Source organism: Zonotrichia leucophrys, chromosome 9, assembly GCF_028769735.1.
Source record: "Zonotrichia leucophrys gambelii isolate GWCS_2022_RI chromosome 9, RI_Zleu_2.0, whole genome shotgun sequence".
In the NCBI taxonomy this organism is placed as follows: domain Eukaryota; kingdom Metazoa; phylum Chordata; class Aves; order Passeriformes; family Passerellidae; genus Zonotrichia; species Zonotrichia leucophrys.
In genome coordinates, this window is record NC_088179.1 from 19578399 (window position 1) to 19603622 (window position 25224).

At 39.9% G+C, this 25224-nt stretch overlaps 1 long non-coding RNA gene across 8 annotated transcripts in view; it reads right to left on the reverse strand.

The window, feature by feature from the left end:
* LOC135451803 (uncharacterized) overlaps positions 1-25224 on the reverse strand; it is a 101495-nt gene that overhangs the window by 59996 nt on the left and 16275 nt on the right. For 6 of the 8 annotated variants that reach the window (XR_010441441.1, XR_010441442.1, XR_010441439.1 and 3 more), the window contains exon 2: positions 2517-2665. The exons of 1 other annotated variant lie outside the window; for it this stretch is intronic. This is a non-coding gene — a long non-coding RNA (uncharacterized LOC135451803). The remainder of the gene's footprint in view (positions 1-2516; positions 2666-25224) is intronic. One more of the 8 variants, XR_010441437.1, reaches the window with a different exon arrangement.

The following is a 25224-nucleotide window of genomic DNA, read 5'->3' on the forward strand; positions in this document are numbered from 1 at the left end:
GGAAAGCTTCCACGGATAGCTCAAAGGAAGATAAATAGAGAAATTAACGGAGAAGCAGACCCAAGCCTGGACACCTTCCCCTGGGCATGAAGGGAGCAAGAAACCAACTCTGCAGAACTTTGTACTTTCAACCTCCAGTCACCAAAGCATCTGCACATAACTCACAAATTCAGAGCCATTCCTCCCACTCTTTTGAAACAGCACAATATCTATTTTGCTCCCATTTTAGAGATAAGGGAAACAAAGCATGGACAGGCTGAAGTTGGCTCCAAGAACCTGCAAACATGCTTTCTGTCACCCACACATTTAACCTCTTTGATGATAAAAAGTCTTTGGCAAGAAGAGTCTAGTTCTATTTTTCAATCCCATCATGTGCTTGATATAAACAAAGCTATAAACCCTGCTCCATTGATTCATATCACAGAGGTAATTCTTAGCCAAGGGAATAGTTTCGTTTCTCTTGATGCAAATGGCACTCCTTGCACAAAACTGAAAAACAGGGCTCCTCCTGGCAAGGCAGCCTAAACTCTTTTAGTAAAGCAGCAAACCAATTTCCTGAAGAAAACTGTTTTCTGATATAGAAGACCAATCTTCAAATTATATCTAAGTTTTCAGATGGAAAACATATACAAGTATACTTTTAATCTTGGGGTGGTTTTTTGGTCAAGGCCAGAATTTTCAAAAATCTCAAGGATTTACACAGTCATATATTGATTTACTTAGGCGAGAGACCATGTGCAGTTATTTATATGTGAATTTCTGTGTTTGTCTAAGTAGCATGGAGCTGTTGTGCTGCTGTGCTCCAGGAAGCAGTTATGTTTCCATGGAAAATTTAGTGTTTCTTCAATGCAGTTGACTGCTGGAACTAAATTTATAGAAGTGAGATTCTCGTCATCACAGTGGATAACAAACAATTCCATTTCCTACCTTGCCCAGTGCTTGATATTCAATACCTAATTTAAGCCTTGCTATTCCAGTCTCTAGTCAGATTGTCTATTAGAGCAATTGTGCAGAAAATCATTGAGAAAAATGGTTTCCTCTTCCATATACAGAGTCTTTGCCACCAGAGGTCAACAATTAGTATACAGATCTATTATTAATTTTAATTAATTTCTAGAAATAATATTTGTGAATATGATTATTCACAATTTATGAGCTGATATTTAAAATCTGTGAAGTAGCCCATTTGACATACCTCATAAATTACACAGTACATTATTAGTTCATGAGAGGAGAGCATATGACTTAGAATAGATAGTGTGAAATGCCATATATATGAATTTGAAATTTATCCTCTATTAATATTCTCTAATTAGTTAAAACTTGCTGCTTATGAATTTCCCTGCCAGCAAAATCATGGAACATATGCAAAAAAGCAAAAACAAAGAGGGTGATAGCAGTTTCAAAGCAAAACCTTTTGAAATTCAAATCATTATTTGTGGAGAGAGGAAAAAAACCCCAAAAAATCATAGTACTCAATTATCCTGCAGATGGAGAGGTTGAAAAATGCAGGGAGGATTGTGACTTGCACTGTCTGAGGGACATTCAATGGATTCCCAGTTAACACATACTGAGTCAAAATGAGAAGTAAGTTTTAATTCCCAGTCTCTCTCCTACCACAAAATTGCTGTTTCTTCTTACTACATGCACAAAGAACACAGATATCCAATTATTGCTAATTTGTTTTGGTTTTTCATGCATAGTTAATGCAACCTTATTTATACAGGGCAGCCAACTCCCTTCAGGTATACCTAATTTCCTGTAGCATTCATATAATACATCGTTAATTTTAAATCTATAAAGTGCATTGCATCTTCAGATGATATAAGAGTCATCCTAACAGACAAAATTAACCCTTCCCCCAAATATTATTTCTCAGTGAACATTTAAATAGGCATTTTCTCTTTTCCACCAAGGTAAATCCATTACAGATGCTTAGGATTGCATGGACAGATGAATCAGACAAAACCCATCAGAGAAACACACCAGGCAGCAATAAATGAGCAGAGATCATAGAACCAATGAGGCTGGAAAAGACCTCTGAGATCTTTGAGTCCAACTATGACCAAACATCCCCTTGTCAACCAGACCATGGTACCAAGTGCCACATCCAATCTTTCCTTAAACATCTCCAGATGCCATGCTATGGCCTAGGATGGGACACAGAAATAAAGTAGGAAATACAATAACTACTGTTGTAACTAACATTACTAATAATAATAAACTAGACACAGAAATCTGTCTTGTACTCCCTTGGATGTTTTACATGAACTTTTTTCGTAAGTCTTTGCACTATAAGTGCTTTTTTGGTAATTACAGCTGTTTGAATGCACTTTTGTGAGCTCTTCATTGTACAAAACCTACTGAGCCCTTCTGCGCTGTGTACAGGAGGCTCTGGGGCACTGCTGTGTGACCCCCCTAAAGAAGCAGCTGAAGCTTCACCTTTATCCCCAAGAGGACAGCTGCCAGCACAGGAGATTGAGACTCCTGAAAAGTCAAATTATGGTAAAACAAACCTCCTTCTGTCTTTGCCATGCAGCACTGGCTCCTTCTCTTGCACTCAGTCTCGCTGAAGGAAGCTCTAATTCCTGGTGGGTGCTGCTGCCCAAGCTGCTCCACCTTGGACTTCTCAAGTTGCTCTCAGGAAAAGCTCCTTCCCACTGCCCTGCAGAAAGAGCAGCTGAGACAAGAGATACAGAGCAGGTTTCTTTGTTCCACCTGGCCTCATTTACTCTTTCAAACGTGCCACCACATAGTCACATTAAGCTTCAGAAGGACCATTTGGGCTCTCGGTTACATGGCATAAATCAGAAGTCGTGCCATATAGAGAAATGCTAGGAAATCAGCAGAGAGGGCAAAGGCAGAGGCAAATTCAAGGGCAGCAGCTGCACTGGCCACCTGAAAACATTATTTTAATTTTGTGTCTGCTCAGCTATAGACTTGGCTTCCTCTGAGAAATGTTGTATACAAATGTCAATGCTCTCTACTCCCCAGTTCCTTTTGGTGTATGCTCTGCCATCTGAGCAGATTCCTGTTCATTTAAATCATTAAATGCAAATTAGTCCTTGCAAGTACAGTGGCTTATTGAGAAAAAAAATTAATTTGAAAATGTAGTCCTATGCAGCTTGCAGATGTAAGGCACAGTTTATTTTTCTTTTAATGTCCTTAAAGATAAGCATGATGGTTCACAGAATTATCCCTTTTTCTCATTTCTAACCCACTGATACCATGCTCAGAAAGTACTTCCATAAAAAAAAAAGTCCCATACTTCTTTCTCTCTGGGGAAATATAATAGTTTGTCTGAAGAACAACAGTTTGTTAATTATTTCACCATTTATCATCAATATAGCACACTCCCTTCCCTTGTGGTCAATAGCACCATCAGGGAGACCCAGCTTAATTGAGTAGATATTGACAATCCCTTTATTTAAATTGAGGCATGTAGAAGTAATTTTCAAGCACTGTTGATGGCATTTGGGTGATTAACATCTCCAGGTGTCTTTCAAAATCTCATCATTATTTTCCCTGACAGACTTCACTGGGATGAAACCAGGACATACTGATTGATCCTGCCTTCAGTTCTACTGTTAGCATGTTCATCTCCTCATGCACACTGATGCTGTAACTCTGCAGCATGAGGACATTTGAAAATGAAATAAAGAGGTCAAAAAAGGTGACCTGTGGGAACCTTTATTACTAGAACTGATCATGTTGATTGCACAACATCACTCCAAGGTGGGGTGTTTTGGGGAGTCTGGTGTCCAAACAAACTCTGTTCCCTTGTTTCTCTGCACTGAACACAGGACCCCTCCAGACCACAGCATATCCCAGCTCTGGCATGAGTTCTGCAAAGGTTTGCTGCCAGTCTCTCTGGGCAGTGTTAGGCTGTACAACAGCCCTGCACAACAAACACTGGAGTACAAGCATTATTCAACTTGATGGACCCTTTAGATATTGAATGTGGAGCCTGTGCCAAAGCACTTCTTATTTTCTTATAAGATCTCCAACTTATTTCTTATTTTTCTTCTTAGCAAAGAAACAGCAAGTGATACATCTTTAAAAAACACAACCACAGGTTTAGCTAAAGAAGTCTAAGACAGGGATCTTCCCTTTGCATTGTTACTCACCCTTGGGGCTTCTGCCACCCATCTGCCTGAGACTTTTTTCTTATCCTCTCTGGTTTCCCTACCCTGTTACTGTGCAGCTCTCACCTGTCAGTCCAATTGTCTTTTTCTTATTGCACCCATGAGTTCCCAACAAAAAAAAAAAAACAAAAACAAACCATAAATGTCCCCCACGAGAGTCACTTTTGCATGCCAGGAATCGCCTGTCGCTCTAGTGGAAAACATTTTGAAGACAGTGACATCCCACTCCCCTGTCATCCCTCCACAGGGAATTGGGAGGGACCTGTCAGGCTGCCTGCCTGTGGGCAATGAGCTCAGAAAGGCTGCCTGTTGCATGTGCAGAATTGGACATGAAAAAGAGGCAGAACCAATGGCAACAAGGTGAAAGGTACAACAGGGATACAGTCCCTGGCTGCCCTCTGGTAACACTGATACACCCAGCTTTGCTTGTGTCCTTGCAAATGTCTGACGTGGGCAGAAAAGTACTGCCACAAGCTCTTGCAGGCCTTATTAAATCAACACATCCTTAAAACTTTCTCGCCCTGCAAAGAAATTCTGGAATAACAGAATAGCTCAAGCTGGAAGGGACCATTCAGAGGCTGTCTAATCCAAACCCCTTCAAGGAGTAGGGACTTCTCAGAGCCCTGTCCAACCCGACCTTGAACATTCCCAGGAATGGGGCATCTACCATCTCTTTGGGAAACCTGTGATATTGCTTCACCACCCTCACTGTAAAAATCTTTCTTATCTTTAACCTAAATGGACCCACCTTGAATTTAAACCATTACTCCTTGTCCTATCAAAGAAAAAAAAATTTCTGTGTCAGCTCAATGCTGCCTTATTGAAAATCAGCCACAGTGGAGTTGTTCCAGGGCTAAGCTGTCCTGACAAAGCAATATGAGCAAATAATTAACCAGCTCCTATTAAGCCATGTGTTTCAGCATCATTTTCTGCTCTTGTGTGGTCCTAATCAAGAGCCAGGGCAGGGAATGTCAGTGAACTCCAGACCCAAGGGACCAGTTAGCATTTGAATGTGTGAACCAGGCTCTGAATTTCCCAGTTTTATGCTCAGTCAGTGGCTCAGGTCCAACTGATGCACAATTCCACCAACTGCAATAGTTCCTGTGGGTTTATCCAGGGGAGGTATTTTGCACAAAAGGATTAACTCAGACTGGAACTTTCCCCTGAAACTAGTGGAATAAAAGAAATAGCGGCATGGAAATCCTATTAGTGGTTCCTGCCATTCTTAACAAGATAAAGGGAACCACTTTCTAATAATCTGTTTACTAAAACCTAATGGCTGTTTCTGGCCTGGTTCACACAGGCACTGATCCACGTGGGGATCACGGGGCACATCACCCATGTCTGGGAGCAAGGGCTGCTCCCAGGTGTTTTCCATCCTGCAGCTCCCAGGTGGGCAAGGTGAAGCCCCCAGGTAGCTCCAGGAGGAAGGGTCTAATTCATGGCACTGAGCAGAAGTGGCTGCATGGAATCTGCTCCAGGAATTCAGAGCAATACCCCACCCACAGCCTGCCCTGCCTGTGGGACCAGCTGATGCTGCGATGCCAAAAAGTGAAACAGTTCCATTTATATTAACAGATACAGTTTTTTTCTCTGAAGTGGCATTTAGAATTCAAAACATCATCAGTAAAAATTTGCATAGATAACTAAAACCTTTCATGAAACACAATGTTCTGCCTTTTCAAAATGTCACAGAGCAAACCTTTAAAAAATAAAAAAAATTAAGCAAGTAATGACAATAAACTTTCTTCATTGTGCTGAAAATCAATCTACAAATACTTAAAACATCTGCTTTGGTCTGTTATATTTATTTTCTGAACGGTCTCAGATGCCAGGAAGAGTTCTTAAAGGTTTTCTGGGATAGAAACCAGCAAAAAAAGCATAGCCATGTGCATTCAATTGCAAGTTATGCATGTTATGCACTTTAAAATATGCATTTTCAAACAGATCTTGGAACACTTTACATTGTTGATACTATACAAAAACGAATATAAATGAAAGTTGCACAATAAATAAAGGATTTTTGCCAGCCATGATTAATATTTAAAAACCATGCATGGAATTTTATTAACTTGAATAAGGGCTCTTTTTTTATAACTTTATTTCCATAAATTAAACATTCCCTTGCTATTACAGATATATTTCCTTTTTCTGCTTTAGTTGTCTGATTATCCAAAAAAAAAAAAAGGAATGAAAGAAAGAAGAAAAGAAAAAAAGAGGGTGAGGGGCTGCAGGGCAGATAGATTTCCTGCAGACAAATTCTAATAGGCCTTCCAGATATATAGCATCTTGTTAAAAATTCATGCAGGCCAGAATACTAGAAGGTCAGAAAATGTCTTTGAAATTCTGCCAGAGCTCTTTTTGATAATTCATTCAGGTTTTAAAAGGGAAAATTCCTCATTAAAGAGAACCTAATGCTTATTAATTTATACTCCTAAGGCAGAGGCTGAATATTAAGCGGTGGACTCTGTTAATCCATTTATTAAATATCAAAGACCATATGTTTTCACCCTGTGTCCTTGCTTATTGATTAATTTCCTTAGACCTATATGGGTAAAAGCAGAATAAAGTCTCTAGACACTTTCCTAAACTGGTGGAGACTGTAGCACTCTTTTGTGTGGTATTTACCTTTCAGAACTCAATCTCCTCTGCCTTCAGGTACACGTCTGTAATCTCCTGCATCTGGCTGAATGAAAGTCCCCTTTGCTCAAAGTTATCATTTTGTGCCAAAGGGTAAGTAAAATACTTCCTACAGCTCTGATTTCAGGTTTCCTGGTGAACACATTAATGGACATGAAGTAACAGAAAGGCATCTCCATGCTCCAGAAACAAACAAAAGCTTCTCTGCTCTAGGCTGGCACAGAGCAAGGTTCTGAACACTTTCCTCACCCTTGCAGCTATTTCTAAGAGCCCAATTCAATTACAGTTCTAAGCACAGTTCAGATGTGCCCTGGTTTGGGCTGGAATAAAGTAAATTCTCTTCTTAGCAGCTGGTACAGGCAGTGTTTGGAGTTTGGGGTGAGGATGATGCTGATAATGCACTGATGTTGGAGTTATTGCTGAGCCATGCTTACCCCAAGTCCTGGACTTTCCAGTTTCCCATGCTCTGACAGTGAGCAGGGGGACAAGAGGGATTTAGGGAGCATGGCCAGGCCAGCTGACTGGGACTGGCCAAAGGGATATTCCAAACCACACAAAATCTGTGTATAAGCAAGGGGCACTTGGCCAGAAGCCATCGACAGCTGCTCAGGACTGGCTGGGTATTGGTCAGGGAGAGGTGAGCAAATGTCAGGTGTTATTTCTCTCTCTTCTTTTCATTAAAATTATACCATTATTATTAGCATTAGCACAATTATTAATTTTTTTATCTCACAGCTACCAAGCAACCCCCATCCTGTCCAGAATCCAAATATTGTCAAAGCAGAAGGCAACAAAAAACAATAGGAATGCTGAAGTTTTCAGCAGATCTGTGTTCTACTAGACCATTTTGTCATAAGTTCAGGTGCATGTACATCTTCCACTTCATTGTATCACTCTCAAATGAAAGAAGAAGAAAGGCAGATTACTGTGTTCACTTTGTAGCGTTATAAGAGATGATTGAAGGTGCTACTGGCTCAAGAAAAGTCAGGACCCAACCGTGAACCTTTTTCTGAAATCAAGCAAACATAAAAGTAAAAAATTTTCATTTCTTATGACTAATTCTCTCCTTTCCCAAAACTGAGTATGAGAATTAAAAAACGATGATTACAGGTACACTGAGAAGTTTATGCCATGACTGAATACTGACATGGAGAAGCCTGACATTAGAAAGCAGAATCACCTTCCAAGTGATTCAATCTCCCTTCATGAAAAAAGGGGGGGAAAAAAAGAAGCCTGTGAACAAAGAACCAAACCACAGACCACAATCATAAACACCTTCAAGATTATCAAGCAATTCACACCACCTTGTAGAAAGCAGATAAGCATGAAAGCACCAAGCACTGGCAGAGGCTGGCTTGGCAAACCTCCTTTCCTGAGTGGAGAGGGGAAAATCCCCTCATGGAGTGGGTATCCCTAATCACTCTGCATGTGTGACTGCCAGAAGCTTTCGAGCCAGAATTGTGTGGTTAACAAGAAAATGATTACTCTTTTTGTCTTTTGAAGATCAGGTAATGTTTATCTTCGTGCTAATTTCCAGTTGCCTGCTAACGTGGCTTAGAAGTCTACAGAGATTTTTGCTTCTTGCCTAAGAGCTTCAGTAGTCAGCAGACAACTAACGAGGTGGCAGATAGGTACTGGCAGAGTTGAAACAACTTCTTGTACTGGGGAAAAAAAACCTGTGTAGCAACAAAGAGAGGAAAATCTACAACAAAAAAAAAGCTCCTGCAACAGACACTAAATGAAGGCACTTCAAATGGACACAGTAGAGAGGACTTTAATGTGGTCTTTTCCCTGTACAAGAGCTGCTGTGTGCAGCCACTGCTCCTTCTGCTAATTCTTGCTTCTCCCTCTGTTGTGCCAGCACAACTATTTGTGTGACTGTGAAGTGAATCAGATCAGGGAATTGATCCAAGGTTAAAATAACCTGGGGGTGGGAGAAAAGAAAAAAGAAGAAGAAAAAGCAAACAAACAAAACCCAAAAACCCCTCCCCCCAAAAAACACCTCCACCCCAAAACAACCTCAAAGCAGCTGCCACTGGAGCCAAAAAGAAATGTCAGGCACATCACAGCTTTGCCAGGGTCTCTCCAGAGCCACAGCTTCAGGAGAGGTAGATTGGCATTGCATTTGAGACCCACAGCCTGCACAGACAGCAGCACACGAGGCTGGCCTGTCCCAGGGACGTGATGGATGTAGGCAGGAGCAGGACTTGAAAACCTTCCCAAAACACCAACACTGGGAGCTGGGGATATCAACACATGAACACAAGGTGTTAAGCCATAACTTGAGATGGACAGAGCATGGACAGAGCAAGTCTCACTGCTGCCCACACCTCAGTAACTCAGATAGTTAAGGTGCAGATCAGCTGTTTCAAGTTGGACTTCCAGCCACCACCAAACAGCCACCTCAGGGTGCTCTTTTAGAATCAGGATTTTCAAAAATCAGCACCACAACAACTGATCCCCATATGCCCCATAACATACTCAGGTTAGGACTGGAAGAATGCTCTGCATGAAATCATTTAGAAGCTGCAGTGGAGAAGGACACATCAGAGGCAGAATATTTGTCACCAGTCCAATCCTCCCCCAGTAAAAATGAAGCACAGGTTCGGTTCCAGTGGTTCCTGCAGGCAGAATGGCCAAGCTGAGGTCTACTTTACATGTTAATATCATAATTCTCCAGGAATACAGCAAAGCCTCCTCCTGCTCATAACATGATCTTCAGCATGGCATTTGGTGGCAGTCAGCACAGCACAGATAAGTTGTGGAATTTACTGCACATTTCCTGAGCTCAGCAGACAAAGCCTTCCTGCTGGACAGTCTGCTGAAATACCCAAACCACATCTCTAACATAAGCTGGTTTCCTTGTGAATGAAAAGAATTTATTAATATTGTATCATACAGAATCTATTTGGTGTCTGTCTCTATGGTGTAAGTAACAGTTCCTGATGATAATAAGCTCAGCCTTAAATGCACACATGCCATGGTCGTGCTGTGTAAGTTTAAAAATGCTACTTGTCTGCCTGGCAGCTTTACCCACCAGGAACACAAATGATTTAAAACCCAGATGCTGAGCAATTTGAGATGCAGAAGCACCCTACAGTGAAGCAATTATTGCCTTGGAGGGTCTTATTATCCTCATCATGACATGAATTCCACACAAAGTAAACATGCTTTCATTGTTATGTATTTCCCAAACTGCAGCGTTGTAAAGAAAAGTTTTGAAAGGAGTTTCTCATCCTTACATGTAAATCTCAGCAACTTGTCTCCTTGCTAAGACAGACAAGTGATTCCTGCTATTTTCCTGACCTATCAGGTTCTATTCCCCATCACCAACTCCACTGGTTTGAGGAGAACGGAGCCTCCAGGGCTTTTACAGCCATTTTAAACCAAGTTCATACCAACTGCCCTATGGAATAGATCTCAGAATAAAGCAGAACATTCTCTTCATCACATAAAAATGCACTTGTACATTATCATCTACCAATGCACTATACTGTATACTTGTTTCCCAGTGCTAATTAAAATGTATTGAATCAAGCATGCTCTTGAATTACCTAACCCCCAGTGATAGCAAACCTGGAACCTTTGGCAGTATCTGATCATACCCAGGTCACCTGAACATAACTCAGAAATGCAGTTTTTAGGTATTTAGAGCAAAGCAAGGACATGGATTAGCAAACTGCTGCATGCATACTTAGAAAAATATAGAATTCCTTTAAGAAAACTTCAGGGCCCCATATTCTTTCTTGAATGATACTGAAAACATTTGCCAAGTCATTCCAAACTTATAGATTAATTGGCAGTGTTGCTTAATCCATACATTGATTACTCTGAGTCCTTCTGTGCAATGCCATATAGTTTTGGACTTTGCTTATTTTAGAATACAGCAAAATTTTACCTAAAAGAGTAAAATGCTAAAATAGCAGTTCTATATGGAAGAACATGTGTGTAAATTGCTCTGAATCAAAGGCTAATTCCCTTCTACTTTCAGCAATCAGCTGCTTTCTACATTCTTGAGACAAAAAAAAAACCAACAGAATAAAGGGAAGAGATACCTGAAACTTGGGCATTACAATAGGTAATAATTGCAGTAGTTAATGCTTATATCTGTATTTTACTTGATAATAGCTGAGGCTTTTAAGGCTACTTTTTTTTTTCTTTTTCTCTGTTAAACTGCACAATAAATTCCAGAACAGTTGTTAAGAGCATTCCTTTTCCTGAGAGGACATAAACTCACAAGGCCTCTTCTGCAGGTGCATGCCCCTGACCATTATGCTGTTACATATCTCAGTTACTGCAGACACACTGGGGTCAGGCTCAATTCTTCCTGTAGAAGAAATTCCACTAAGCATGGCAGTCACAAAGAGGAGGCAAGACTGAACAGCTATAAAGACTCCTTGCTACCAAGGTAGAAAATGAGATTCCTAGTTTCTGATGCACCAGCTCACTCCATTACAATAAGTTGGACAGGTTCCTCTGAAAGAGTAAAAAGCTGTACCTAGAATATGATATTGAAGCTTCATTTAGCAATTTGGGAATTCTGGGAAATGGGAGTGTAAATTTCATCCCACAAAACAAGCAGCATAATTAGATAGATTTTAATTAAACAGGAGTCAACCTGAATTATCAAATAGCTTCAGATCAGACAAAAACCATATTAACTATTCTAGAAAAATATTTGCTGATATGCACCTGAAATTTGAATCTGGGATTTTTCCATGTGTTAATTCTGCCCTGATACATCAGCTGGAATCTGGAGGTTTCACAGCAGTGCAAAGACAGTGCTCTGAGTGTGGCACTGCATTGTCCCACAGCTGTGCCTTGGCCCCAGGTGTGAGCCAGGAGTAGTTACTATGACAGAAGAGCTCCTGTGCCTTGGGAAATTAAGAGAAAAAAAATCAATCCAACTATTTAAATTCAGAGACTGCTCTTTATTGCAAAGAGCAGCAATAAATTTAAGAACACAATATTTTAACCATTATAGATGAATGCATGAAATGATGTAGTTAGTTGGCAGTCAATTCTGAGTTTCAAATATTTCCACTTTCTTATCAGCTGAATCCCAAGATCAGCCAAGTCCTCCACTTGATCAGAATCAACAATCTGACTACTGAGAAAGTGCACAGAGCATTTTATTACTCGAGTGAAGCACATGATTTAATCTCTTCATGGTGCACATCCATCACCACCAGGGAAGGAGGATGGATGGCAGGAGCATTCTCCAGAATGCTTCAGTTCTGCTGTCAACTTGCAGCATATTCTGCTTTATCAAGATACTTAGCTCTTAATAAATGCCTAAAAAGAACAAAATCAGTCCTGTTATCACAGTTAATGGGTTTTGCTGATGCCAGTGGAGAGCAGGAATATGATTGTAATTTCATGCTGAAAAATTCCAAACTGAAAGGAATTCTGGCTGCTCTGCAGCAACCACAAAGGCACAGCATCCTTGGTGAACTGGCATGCACACTTGGGCACAGACAGTGCAGGTTAAACAAGCAGCAGTGCTTGGAGCAAAAATGGCAGAAGTAGTTCATTATCTGGGTAATAATAACCAGTTTTTATGTGTCAGAAAATTGAAAAACAACAGCCAAGATTTTGTAAATGACCTTGTAACTCTTTCCTAAAGATCCTCTTTCCTGTTCAGTCATGAGTTGACCAGTGTCTGTCTCTAATTTGTCAGGAAGAGCCAACAAAATATTTAGGGCTCTTCAGGAACTTAAGAGAATGCAGAAGTACAGTTCCTGAATATGGTTTTCAACACAAAGGAAAAATAATTTATCATTGTAAAGAGGAGAGCTGAAGCACAGAGTTACTCAGTAAATTCTCCCCACTCACATCACAAATGAAATCACCTGACAGCAAGGTTACTGAGATCAAACTTTCTCCTCTGCATCACCTTCCATGCCCACGTGTCCATCTGCTGAACGTGGAGCTGCAGTGTGCACCATCTGTGCTCAGCACAAGAGGGAACTGAGACTCCCAGGTTTCACAGGAGATTATAAAATTAACACAGGCACAGACCCTATTATGCCCAAGGAAAGAGCCACCATGGTTTTTGTTTCTTTATGCTCCCACAGTCAATCATCATATCTCCTAACAGAGACAGGACATAGATCTTAAATTCTGTTTTATAGTCTTTCCAATCCTTTTGTACAGTTACTCCACTCATGTTCAGTTGTGGAATTGTTTAGTGTTTGTAGGCCTTTGCTAAACTAATTTATTCACACCTAACTTCCCTCTCTTTTCACCTGTGATTATTTTGGTCCAATGCATCTTGCTGGTATTGCTGCTGGTTTATTGTCAACTCAGGCTTATAGGTATAGCAATTGATTTGTCTTACCTCTTTTCTGTTTTCCATGCCCTAATTTTCAATTAATGCCTATTCATTAGTGCTTTTACTCCATTAAAAGTCCACAGATTTTTTTTGTTGGTGACTTTTATTGACCTGCCATAAAGAAGGCTTTGCTTTTTACATGTCAGCCAAATCTGATTTTGTATTACTTCTGGCAGCAATAACTAAACATGTGACATTGCCTTTGTGAGACTGATGGATGTTGTGTGCCACAGGTAGAAGAGAAAGGGGACGGAAACAGAGAGAAATATTGCTCCTCTCTATTTAATACCCACACATAACAGAGTCATAGAACGTAGCAGAAAGAATGGACCCCTGCACCTATCCACCATTCTCTCTGGCAGAAGCTTAAGCACAGATCTGCCATTTATTTACCCCACTTCTGTTTAATTGCAATCCTGGACTATGTGCAGCACACTTGCCTGAATAATGCGTGGAGAACAAAAGCTAATGAAAGCTCGATGAGAAGAAAACAGTGGTGGGGGAAAAATTGCATGGTGGGAACAAAACCATCTGTTTAGGAAAATGAAAAGAAATAAATGCCAAAATGGCTCAGTTCCATAGTCAAATGGATATATGTAAACTAGACTTCAGCACTTGTTCATAGTTCTCGTTGCAACAAATGTTAGGTAACATGATGTAGTCTTTATTTTCTGACATTGACCTCTGGGAGAGTTAAATGACACAACACTTTCTGCAGGCTAAGAATACCTCTTCTGCACAGTCACTGTGGCTAAACTCTGCAGAGTAACTTTTTCAATGATAGCAATCTTACTTTGAATCTGACCTGTTAAACTTATTCAGCATGAAATGTTAAAAACACATTTTGTGCAGAAAAAAAATTCATTGCTGGGTGGTGAAAGGAAAGAGGTCTAAAAGCTCTTGTGACAAGCCACCAGATGAAGTGGGGACACTGAGCCAGGGCTGTGCTGCATTCTCACACAGTAACTGAGAGGGACAGTAAATGAGAGATGCCTTGGCTGAGCATCAAGATGAGCTGTTGTTCCCTCAGAAGACCAACAAAGGACCATCATGCATTCCCTGACAGTGGGAGCTGCATGATCAAAATGCAGCTTAAGATGTTAATCAGAAAATGGAACAATAAACCAAAGGGAAGCAGTTCCTTTCACTCTTGCTGCGTCTGCAGCCTACAAGAGTTTTGCCACTGATTTCAAAGAGAGCAAAGCCAGGTAATTACAATGCTTGTGGCTTAGAAAGCCCTCTCTCTACCTTGATGAACAAAGCTCCTCAAAGTGAAGCACTTCAGGGACTTTTCTATAGTCTCCTTCTACAAAAGAATTTATTTTATAGCACTGGAGCATTTTCTATTACAAAAAAACAAAACAAATCAAACAAACAAAAATAACCCACCAAAAAAGCCAGCAACAACAACAAAAACCCACCAAAAACATGAAAATGAAAGAGTCAAAACCAAACATTTCAAGGACCTGAAATAATTTTGCTACTCTGCAAAGTTTCTTCACAGCAACAACAGGGAAACTACCTCTTTTAAATGATAGCATTATCTTATAAATAGCCCTGCAGTAAGAAAGTGAGTCAAAGATGAAAAAAGACTTCTTAAAAATTTCTGGTTTAATTATTATTCTACAAAGGACCTTACTCAGAGAAGCCTGTAAGTAGAAAAGATTCTTCAGGTTAACAATAAATCTCATCTTTGACTTGAACAGAAACTAAAGAGATTCCTAAAGTTAACTGTGATCTTAAGCACTGCCTTAAATTAGTGGCTAATGAAGCACTGTCTCTGTTTAGTGATTTTTTCTTGTTTTGCTCCAAATCTAACAGGATGTACACAGGCATCTATGCCTCAGCATCTGGGATAAAAGACCTGGGAAATTCTAAAAGGTCACAAAAATCTCAGGGTATCTTGGTAACACAGGTAAAATGGGTAAATCTGGCTTTACTATAGGACAGTAAAGAATACTCAGGATATTTAAGAAAAAAATTGTTGAAAATAGGGACAAAACTGTGCACAGTGAAATCCTGTGCTTGCATTTTGCCAATCTCAGACAAAGGAAAAGGCCGGTTTTGAAGTTCAAGAAAATCAGCAAGTGTTTATTTAAATTCTACATCTACACAGTCAATTTGAACATTTTCTCTCCCCAGGGACTACACAGGGTATTGCAATATGATATTCCCTGAATTTTCCTCTCTTGCCAAGTAAGAAGAGATGGGAGAGCAAAGACTGAATGGGGCTACAGTAAAATTCAGAATAGATGACCTCGAAACCACTCCTTGGGTGCATTCAGCACATGAGAGTGCAAACACAGGGTTTTTATGATGTGGCAATTTTCAACATGGGGACAGTTTCATTTCCAGAAGGGGGATGTGTTACCCCAAGTAGGAAACAAAACCCTGCAAAAATCTAGCATTCTTGTGGTGTACTTCTCATATTTTCTACTCCTTTGTATCCAATATCAAATAACTTTGAATATCCAGGTCTTTGAAAAAAATAAATTAAATCTCTGAGAGCCTTTCTGGATAATGCACATACTTAGCTGAAAAAACTGCCAGCCAGAGAGACCTCACTGGAAGGCTGAATTTAGGACTGAATTTATAAAGGGACTCAAGTGAAGACAGCAGAGCAATTTCCAGGTTCAATGCCATATTGTATGTGGATACATCCAAAATCCTTCATTAGCTATAAAATACATGTCAGAATAATCTGTGCAAAATTACAGCCCTAGTAGAGAGGAATGAAGTGTGGGTAAGTGTTCGTAAATCAAATGTAGAAATGAAAATTAAAATTGTAAATTTTGACCTGGCACATCCTGGATTTACAAAAGCTATCAAAATACAGCAATCTCTTTTCACTGGGCTGGTTTGACTCTGTACCTTTAAAGGCAGGAAGAAATGCTGCAAGTACATTTCTTTTTAGGATTTACTCAAATTAATATAGCAACCTCTATATCTACCTACTTATATTTGTAATTTACTACAAAATTCCTTAATTTCTCATTACTACAAGCATGAATATTAAAATAAATATGAATATCCCAAAAAGGGTTTCAGACCGGATGTAACGACTCCTTTGGAGCCATTAAGTTTCATCATTTCCATAAATTCAGTCTCCATGCAATGAGCCCTTTATGAAAGGGCATTTAATTGCCTGATAAGATATAGTGGCTCCTCTGCATCAATAATAAAGTCAATAATCTGCATTTTTTAAATCTCTCTAAATATCCACTGATGCAATAGGTTGTTGCAGTACTAGAGTCCTCCAGGCCCACTGCCTCACTAATATAAAATGTTTAAAGCCATTAAATATACATTTAACATGATAGAATTTTATGAGTCTATTGGAGGTCAATGCTGTAAAATTATACCTCTAAAAATCCTCCTCAGAAAGTAATTTACGGTATAAAATATGTTTATTAAAAGTCCCTGACTACAGATTTATGTGATTTTATGTGAAGACTGCAATTGAATATGCTTGGGGATCAGTCCTGAGAACACTTTCCATGAAGTTCAGAGCTTATTACCCTCCACAATCCCTCCTCGAGTTAATTGAAATACTCCCAAGAGTAAAGTTACTCATAGTCAAGAGTATTTGTAGCTTCATGCCCTTAAACTTGTTTCCACAGCTCTCCCTCTGATTCACTGTGTGATCTAGCAGGTCATTAGATTAGCAGGGCTTATCTGAGAGAGGAACCATTTAATGGGTAAAAGGCAAGATAAAATGTATGTTTGCCATGTACTGAGGCACACGGCACTATTGGTGCTAATTGCTTGCATTTTTGCAGCTCCAGTTTTATTAATCAACTATGACTTTGGTAGTGACTAATTGAAAAGAAAGAAAATTGTTCTCAGATCAAATAGGATATTGAAATCTCTTTGGATCACACATATTAAAAAAAAATAAAATTCTTCCCATTCTATGCCCTAAATACCTTCCTAAGCTAAAAAAAAAAAAATTAGTCCTGCAAGGCTTTCTAGAATTTTTTTCAGTGTAATATTTATGAAAAAGTGTTGAATTTCTGCTGAAAATTGTTGCAAAAATTCTCCATCCCTCCATAAATCCCTGTAAAAATTGTCCCAAAGTCCCTCCTCCTGTGCCACTGGAGCAATTGGTTATCACAGCACACAGCAAAGAGCAAAAGCCATTAATGGACAGCTCAATACTGTTTTCCTTTATGTGCTTGTATACAGGTGGGAAGGAAATGGATAGTTTTTATGTTAATTTAAGATTCAGGTTGGAGCATGTATTAAGGAACTGAAACATTCCCACCACCATGGCATGGGAGAAAGTAAAATAATTGAATTTATCATCAGCTAATTTTGCAGGCTGGTTAAAGAGGTGCAGTCTGGCACCCAGGAGGCAATGGTTCTACTTGGTCACGTGTGAACATCACTGTAAAGATTTCCAGAAGGAAAACCAATGCTCCTCATGGAGGATTGCTGATCTCCTCATCTCCCTTCCACTGTCGCTCAAGAAATCTCCTTAAAGATGAAGTTTTGGGGAAGAAATAAATCTGGCTGGATCTCCCAACTGTAACAACAAAGGATTTACATAACTGTGTAGGTTTTTGCTCGTTCTAAAATCAAATTACTCTTGATACAAAAATTAAAGTACTGAGGCCCATCTGCATGGCTTGCCAGCACATTAGCAGGATGATATAAGGGATATCAGGATGATAGAGAGATTTTTGAGTTCATTTAAAGCATATACCAACATACACATTTTTCTTGTATTTCTCTATATCTGTCTTGAACCCTATTACCATGCTGTGAATACTTAGGTGTTAACTATTAAAGACTTACCTACGAAAAACAAGACAAAATGCAACAAACTGAGTACATCATACTTTAGTACCAAGATTTTACTGCTGGAGAAATGCAGCTGCGAATCTTGCTCATTCTGGACTCCTGACTAGGTATTTATTCATTACATTTTTGGGGGGTTGCCAGGAAACAACAAAAACATCCCACTCAGCAAGGTGAAGTTGAGCCAAGTCTTGGTTAGAGCATGAAAACATGGTTTTGAAAACATGGTTTTGATAACATGGTGTTCTTACAAACATTTTGAACTTCTACTGGGAAGTTTCCTCTCTGAGTGAATGTGACTTTTCCCTATATGTAGCTTGTAAATAACAGATTTTGGAAGAAGATCGATGCAGACCTGAAGAGCAGATTTGATTTTAATCTAGACAAAGCCCTTCTGCTGTGTTGAGCTCAGCTGATTCCCAGCACAGTCTCTGCACTGTCCTGACAGCAGAGGTGGGATGTGCATCATCCCTGAAGGAAGTGCTGCCCTCTCCAACCTGCACACAGTGACAGCAGCTCTTGGCCCTGAGCCTCTCTGACTCTGAATTTTCTGGAAGGCCCATCTAATAATGCCCCCAAAAATCTCCAGTCTTTTCTCTATTCATACCTTGTCCTTCCCCTCAAAGCCGTTGGCAAAGTCCTGAGTGGATTCATCATAAAACATAACACATTACCACAAGCTAGAAAAGGATTTTCAAAGGATTTGTGCTGTCACCTGCTAAAGGATTGGGGACTCTAAGTCTTACTTTATTTATGTAACACACTGGGCAGGAGGAGCTGGGTTAGCACACAGCTCAGCACTGGCATGCACCATACTGAAATCTTCACCTTTAGGCAAAGACAAGAGCTTAAGGAGAACATCCAGGGATTAAATTGCTCCAGTCACAAGCCAGCACCTATTAGGACTAGGAGTATGGAATTTACTACAACAACCAAAATGTTTTAAAAAAACCTCATCATATTTTACTTTTAAGCCAAAGCTAAAATGGAAAAAGGGTTTGTCAGCAATGCAGGAATGACTGCTTAGGTGTAAAGGCATTGCTGTGGATGACAGCAAGGCTTACTGAGCTTACTTCATTCCCAACATTTCCTTATGGTTCTGCTTTGAGGGATGAAGTTGTAGAGGAGAGGGAATTTTAGTTATTGCAGATTTATCCTGTGTTTGTCCAGCACTTAGGATAAACTTGGATCTAGCTGTTTTTAGTGACTATACCCAGCCCAGGCCTTGGACACCTGACAGATTTCTGACAGCACACCCAGAACTGAGAATGGCACTCCAGAGCACTTGTTAAGGAGGCACTTACTTTAAAGCTGCCATAAATTCTTCCATAAACTCAGTTGTGCTCTGTTCACAGATCTCAGTAGATCCATGTGCAGGAAAGATTTTGCTCTGCTCTTTGGCACGTGTGCAGTGCCAGATGTGATTGAGCTTTCTGGGAACTAGATTTACTGTTGTGACTAGGAGGAGAAAAAAACAGTATCAGCGGCTGAAATGGCATCTTTTTTTCCTCCCCACTAATCCCTGTATTATTTTCTAGAAGTGAGAAATCTTACAATAGAAAGGTATTACATTTATATATATTGTATACTTGGCCTTACATTATACTGCTTATTTGTGAAAATTATTAATTCTTATATTAAAGCTACAAAGCTACATTTACACATAGAAATCTGAGGCACAAAGCCTGTGGAATATGGTGAGAGGTTTTTTGTTTAACTTTTCTTCTTAACTGTCCCAAATACCCTGTCTCTGGGTACCTGAGGAGCAAATGGTCTTGACCCCTTGAGAAACTGAAAACGGGAACAGGTAGCACCTCCTTTAGTATGATCATGATGAAATTCAAAGAAATTCTTCTCAGACAATGAAACATTCAGGAAAAAAAAGTGGTTTACGCCTGCATCAGTTAGGAGAAACTAAGAACACCACAAACAACAGAAGAAGAAGAAAACTCACAGCACCACAGGGACTCTTGAAATTTCTGAACTTTCATGCATTTTATGGTGGCAGAAATTGTTTGTCTGTGAAAATAGGGCACAGTACAACACCAATTGCCTGGCACTGTGCACTTGCTCCCTGGGTAGGGCTCTTTCATACCTTTCTGGAGCTCTGTACTAATTTTCTATACACACTGAGATACAAAGAAACTAAGAAATCTGTATTTTGCTGCTGTCTCATATGTTTGAAATGTTGGAACATGGATTTTTGTATTTTTTAATGGTATTTACTGCATCTAAAATGCTGCTGGAAGCAAGGCTAGGAATAAAACAAATACAGGGCTTGATCCTTTTTTTGACTTGCATTGATAAAACAAAATGTTTAATTTCCTTGACTTCAGAAAAGCTGTTCTTCTTTACATTGACATTAAAGGGAAGAGAGCTGCCATAACAATAATGGGCAGAATCTGTATTGACAACCAACAAATAAAAGAACTCAATAGTGCAGGACAATCATATCTTACAAAAATGAAGATAAGAATCACAGTAATTGGGGAGGTGTTAAGATTTTGCTTTCTTTCACTGCCAGAATTTTGGAGCTCAGCAAATCTGTTGATCAGCAGTGACAAAGCCACCCTCATTACTTGGGGTCTGAGCAAACTCTGCTCTGGCCACAGCTCCTCTGCTCCCTGGGAACAAAGATATTGCTGTGTCACAGCCTGCTCTGATGCAAACTACAATTTACATCCATTTACTATGCAGCAGTTGGTGGCAAATTTAGGGTTTTTTTTTAAGAAGCAGAACCAGAATGGAAAACATTTTCACCACAGCAGAGTTCTGTCAGGAAATGCCTCTCACTAAACACAAAATGTTTTGCCCAACATTTCTCTCTTTCTTTCTGAGATTCTCACGTAGCATCAGCTGAATTCCTGACAGGCTGTTGGAGAGCCCAGAACTTGCACACTGAGCAATGCCAGGGGATGAGTTAAACACACTCTCACACATTTTCTGAGATGGAGCTGACAGATTGAGGTCACCCAAACCACAGGGCCAACCTTCCTGCCAGGGACACGGGGACAGAGGGCCACTGACCTTTAGCTTACAGTAGAGCAAGTTCAAAGATACAGATATAAACACATACAGAAGTAACTCAGAGTATATTTTATAACTTCTGAGAGCTTATAAATAAACATACATCACAACGTTTGTGTTATGGTGCACATTTACGGAGTTATTTATACAGGAAAATCCTGAGTAAAACACAGCAGAACTAACAAACATCAAAATAATCATATGTGTAAATAATGACGGTGTGGTTTAGGCTTAGTAAAAAGGTGTTGAAATGTTATCCCCCTCTCCATCTCCCACACCACTTTTAGGTTTGGCTTTTTTTTAACAACTAAGCAATTCTGAAAAATTTCAAATATTCCTTCAACAAAATATATTTTCTGATGTGGAAAAAAACCTTCCCGGGACCTACAGCTGAAAAGGATGTCAGTTCTGTACAGCATCTTTTGGGAGTTCTAGGATTCTCAGCAGGTGTTTTCCCAGGATCCTGGGAGAGTAAAGATGAGTTGTTGAAAAAGAATGTTAACTCTGCTTTCTATTCTTGCCATGAAAAAGATTGAAACATCTTATTTTGTACCCTAAGGGGTGGGTTTAGAGGTTCTTTTCATTCTCTTTCACCAATTACTGCAGGAATATATAGTATCAAATTGTGCAAGCCCTTCTCAGGAGCAGCAGCAGTTTCAGCAGGTGTCACTGCCTTGGCCCTGCACTGCAATCCCTATTTTCCCTGTGAGCTGACACAGCAGACAGCCCCAGCCTGGCCTCTCCTTTAGCTCTGCCCTTGCCTGAAGCCAGCCCCAGCCCTCACCCTTTGTGCTCACTCCCTGTCAACAAACAAACAAACAACCAGCTCTGAAGAAAACAAGTTTTCAGTCTGATTTCTGAGAGTGCTTTCCAAGTCATGCATCCCCAGTGCCTGAATTCTGTGTGCACACATCCCTGAATGAGCAGGGCTGTGACAAGAAAACAGCCAGCTGTAAGCACAGGCTGCAGCTAAGTGCTGTGAGTTTTGCAGGTTTCCTGCCTGCATGGCTCTTGGCCTTGGAGTTCCCACAGCCAGGATGGGGCACATTGTGTGGTCAGTGTGACCAGCACAGGCAGCCAAAATGAGCATCAAATTCTCCAACTGATATAATTTGTAACAATTATACATCTTCTGCATTTTAAAATAGTGTATCTCTTCATGGATATTCTGCAAAAGAAAGGGTTTGGAAGGATCTTTCTTGGGCATGTAGTGAAAGGATAAGGGGAATTTGATTTGAACTGAAAGAGGGTAAATTTAGATTAACTATTAGGAAGAAATTCTTCTCTGTGAGGGTGGTGAGGCCCTGGCACAGGCTGCTCAGAGAAGCTGTGGCTGCTCCATCCCTGGAATTGTTCAAGGCCAGGTTGGACAGGGCTCGGAGCAACCTGGGCGAGTGGAAAGTGTCCCTGCCCATGGCAGGGGCTGGAATTAGGTGGTCTTGATTGATCCCATGATTGTATGGTCAAGTTTTAATGTTGAAAGCTCAGATCCAGAGGTAAGGAACACAGAGCTGGTGCCATCATTGCATCTCAGACTGCTGAGGACACACTGGTGGTGAAGTACAACACAGGGCAGCTGGAATTGTCCCATGAACTGATCTAAGGAAATCCTAGAGCAAAGCATTTCCCTTGATCTCTTTATCAATCTGTGAAAACACAATCACACTGATACCTCTCTGTAGGCAGGAGTAATTTCAGCAGGTTTGAATCAATTTTTTTCCTAACAAACCCCCTCAAATCATTTGAGAAACTGAGTTCTGCATCCCATAATTAATTCTGATTTATTCAAGAAATTTTCTGAAATCAACAGGAACAGTTTTTAAGTGATTAGAATGAAGATCTGTTAGACCAGTGAGTCACTGAATATTCATCAATGACCCAGGTTCCATTTCAACATGGTAGGAACACTAGCAACCATAAGGAAATGAACCATAAAACTAGAATAATAAGAAAATTTTGGGAACACTAGCACTGGAAATTCCTAACACGTGGTAAATTCTCCCTTGTACTTCACCAGACTATTTAACTTGAGAAGCTCAGATTATGAATGTATTGCTGCCTGCACTGAATGTTATGCTCAACTAAGAATATTTTTGCTCTGTATTTGTATGAGACATTAGTGACTGCAATTGATTTGGCATTAGTCTTGCCCAGTTGACTTGGTTTAACAGATTGCACTGAGCATCACAAGTACTTGCAAGCAGACATATAGACTTCTTTAAAATGCTGACTTGAGCTGGCTCTGCATGAGGTAATTGTTACATCCCTTTACTATACTGCTTTCTTGAAATAATTTTCCTGTCTATATAATTCCCAAGTTTTAATGAAGAGAAGTTTAATATTAATTTTTCCAGTATCCCTAATTTTACTGAAATGTGTTTACATCTTCATTTATTGCTGAGAGTGACACAGAGATAAGTGTTTTTCTCTAACAAAAAGAGATTGGAAATAGTGTGAAGCAGTAATGGTCAGTGAAATGTGTAAAACCAAGTCTCTTGAAACTGGTAAAACAAGTTAAAGATGAGATTTGTCTCTGTGGAGAGGTCAATATGTGGGTAGGCCTGGATATAACAGGTAGAAATCCCTCACAAAAGCATCTTTCACCTTTCTTGCAATAGGAGTGTTTGCCATGGAGGTGAGAAGAGCCTGGAGTGGGAGCAGGAATGGGGGGAATTGAAGCAAAGCCCTCGGGGCCAGGCTCAAGAGGCAGAGAGTGGCTGTGGCTCCAACTTTTAGGATACACCAGTGAATTGGGCTGCCTTTTGTAGCTACCTGTTCACTCACTGGACTAACAGCTTCCTAAAAGTAAAGATTTCTCCAGGTTTTGAGACTATTTCTTCATGTTATTGTAAGTTCTCCTTTTTTCTTTTTTTTTTTTTTTTTAGGACAAAGGAAAAAGTTACAAGACCAGATATGTTTCAGCTGTACTTCTTGCCCTATTTAGAGTTAAATCAGGAAATTAAAACAATGATTTAAAAATGCATGTCATGCCTAAAAATCACAGAGTTTTATCAAGGGACTACAAAGGCTGATACAATGGAGGGATGAGCTAAAAAAAATATCCTGAGAGGTAAAAACTGGCTATGAATGAAGTTTTCAGAGCAAGGAAATAAGAACAATAAAGTCTCCTTCAGGTGTATGAAGTGGAGTGAGGCTGACAAGAGAAGACATTAGACCACGGCAGGATATTTGAAGAAAGTTAATAAAGAAGGAGGGTAATACAGCTGCAGAATTTAATGAGGTCCCTGAAGTGTTTGCAAGAGGATCTGGAGTTGGAAAGCAAGCAATAATCAGCACACCTAAGTTTTTCAGAAAGTATTGTGCCTAAAGGCCATCAGGTTAATGTTCAGATTTAATGAAAAAACATACATGCACACACCAGAGGGGTAAAGCACACATCAGATCTCTTCCCACTGACTTCACTCTCTGCTGAGGGGGAGGGCAGTGAAACTCTCAAATATAAAGCACATTCAAACACTGCATGAGAAGATGAGATGAAAGAAAGTAAAAACTATGTCTCCTCTTAATTGAATGTACACTTTGATTATTATTTTCCAAGCAAATTTCCTTGACTGATTTTTTTAAAAATACACAACCTTTTTAGGAAGTTCTAATACTTTGAAGAACATTATTTGGAGTGCAAACAAGAACAGACATTTATGTTAATGATGTTTTATGCTGTGTCTGGGCCTAAAATTCCATGTTCACCCTGAGAAATCAGCCTCAGGAAGAGGAGCCCAAGGCTCCTGCAGGCTGTGACACCACAGCTGGAGCTGCAGCTCTCCAAAAGCCCTGGGACTTCTCTCCAGGGCTACAGGAATCCTCAGGAGCTGCGAGGAACTGGACAGGTGAGCTGGGAAAAGGATTGCTTCCTCAGGCAGAGGTTGTTTAAAGAGACTGTTGAAAAATATTTACATTCACAGGAATTTCAAGGCCTTATCTGACAAATTAAATGCCGCCAGAATATTTCTGTCCAGCTTTAATAGGCAGTCCATTTCTCATATCTTAATACTACTAAAATTACTAAGCCAACACCACATATTATGAATAAATACCTGATTCAGAGTCCCTGAAGTCAATGAATGTTCATTGACAACTGTGGGCTTTAGATTACAAACCCTTAAGAAGACATTACCTCTTTCAAATGACCTCTTATTATGCAGTTAAAAGCAACCAGAGATAAGACATTTTTGGAGCTGATAAAAAGCCTCCAGAGCAATGGTTCTCAAAATTAGAGTTGCAGCCTCAAGTCAGGGTATGAAGAGTTTTTCCTGCAGA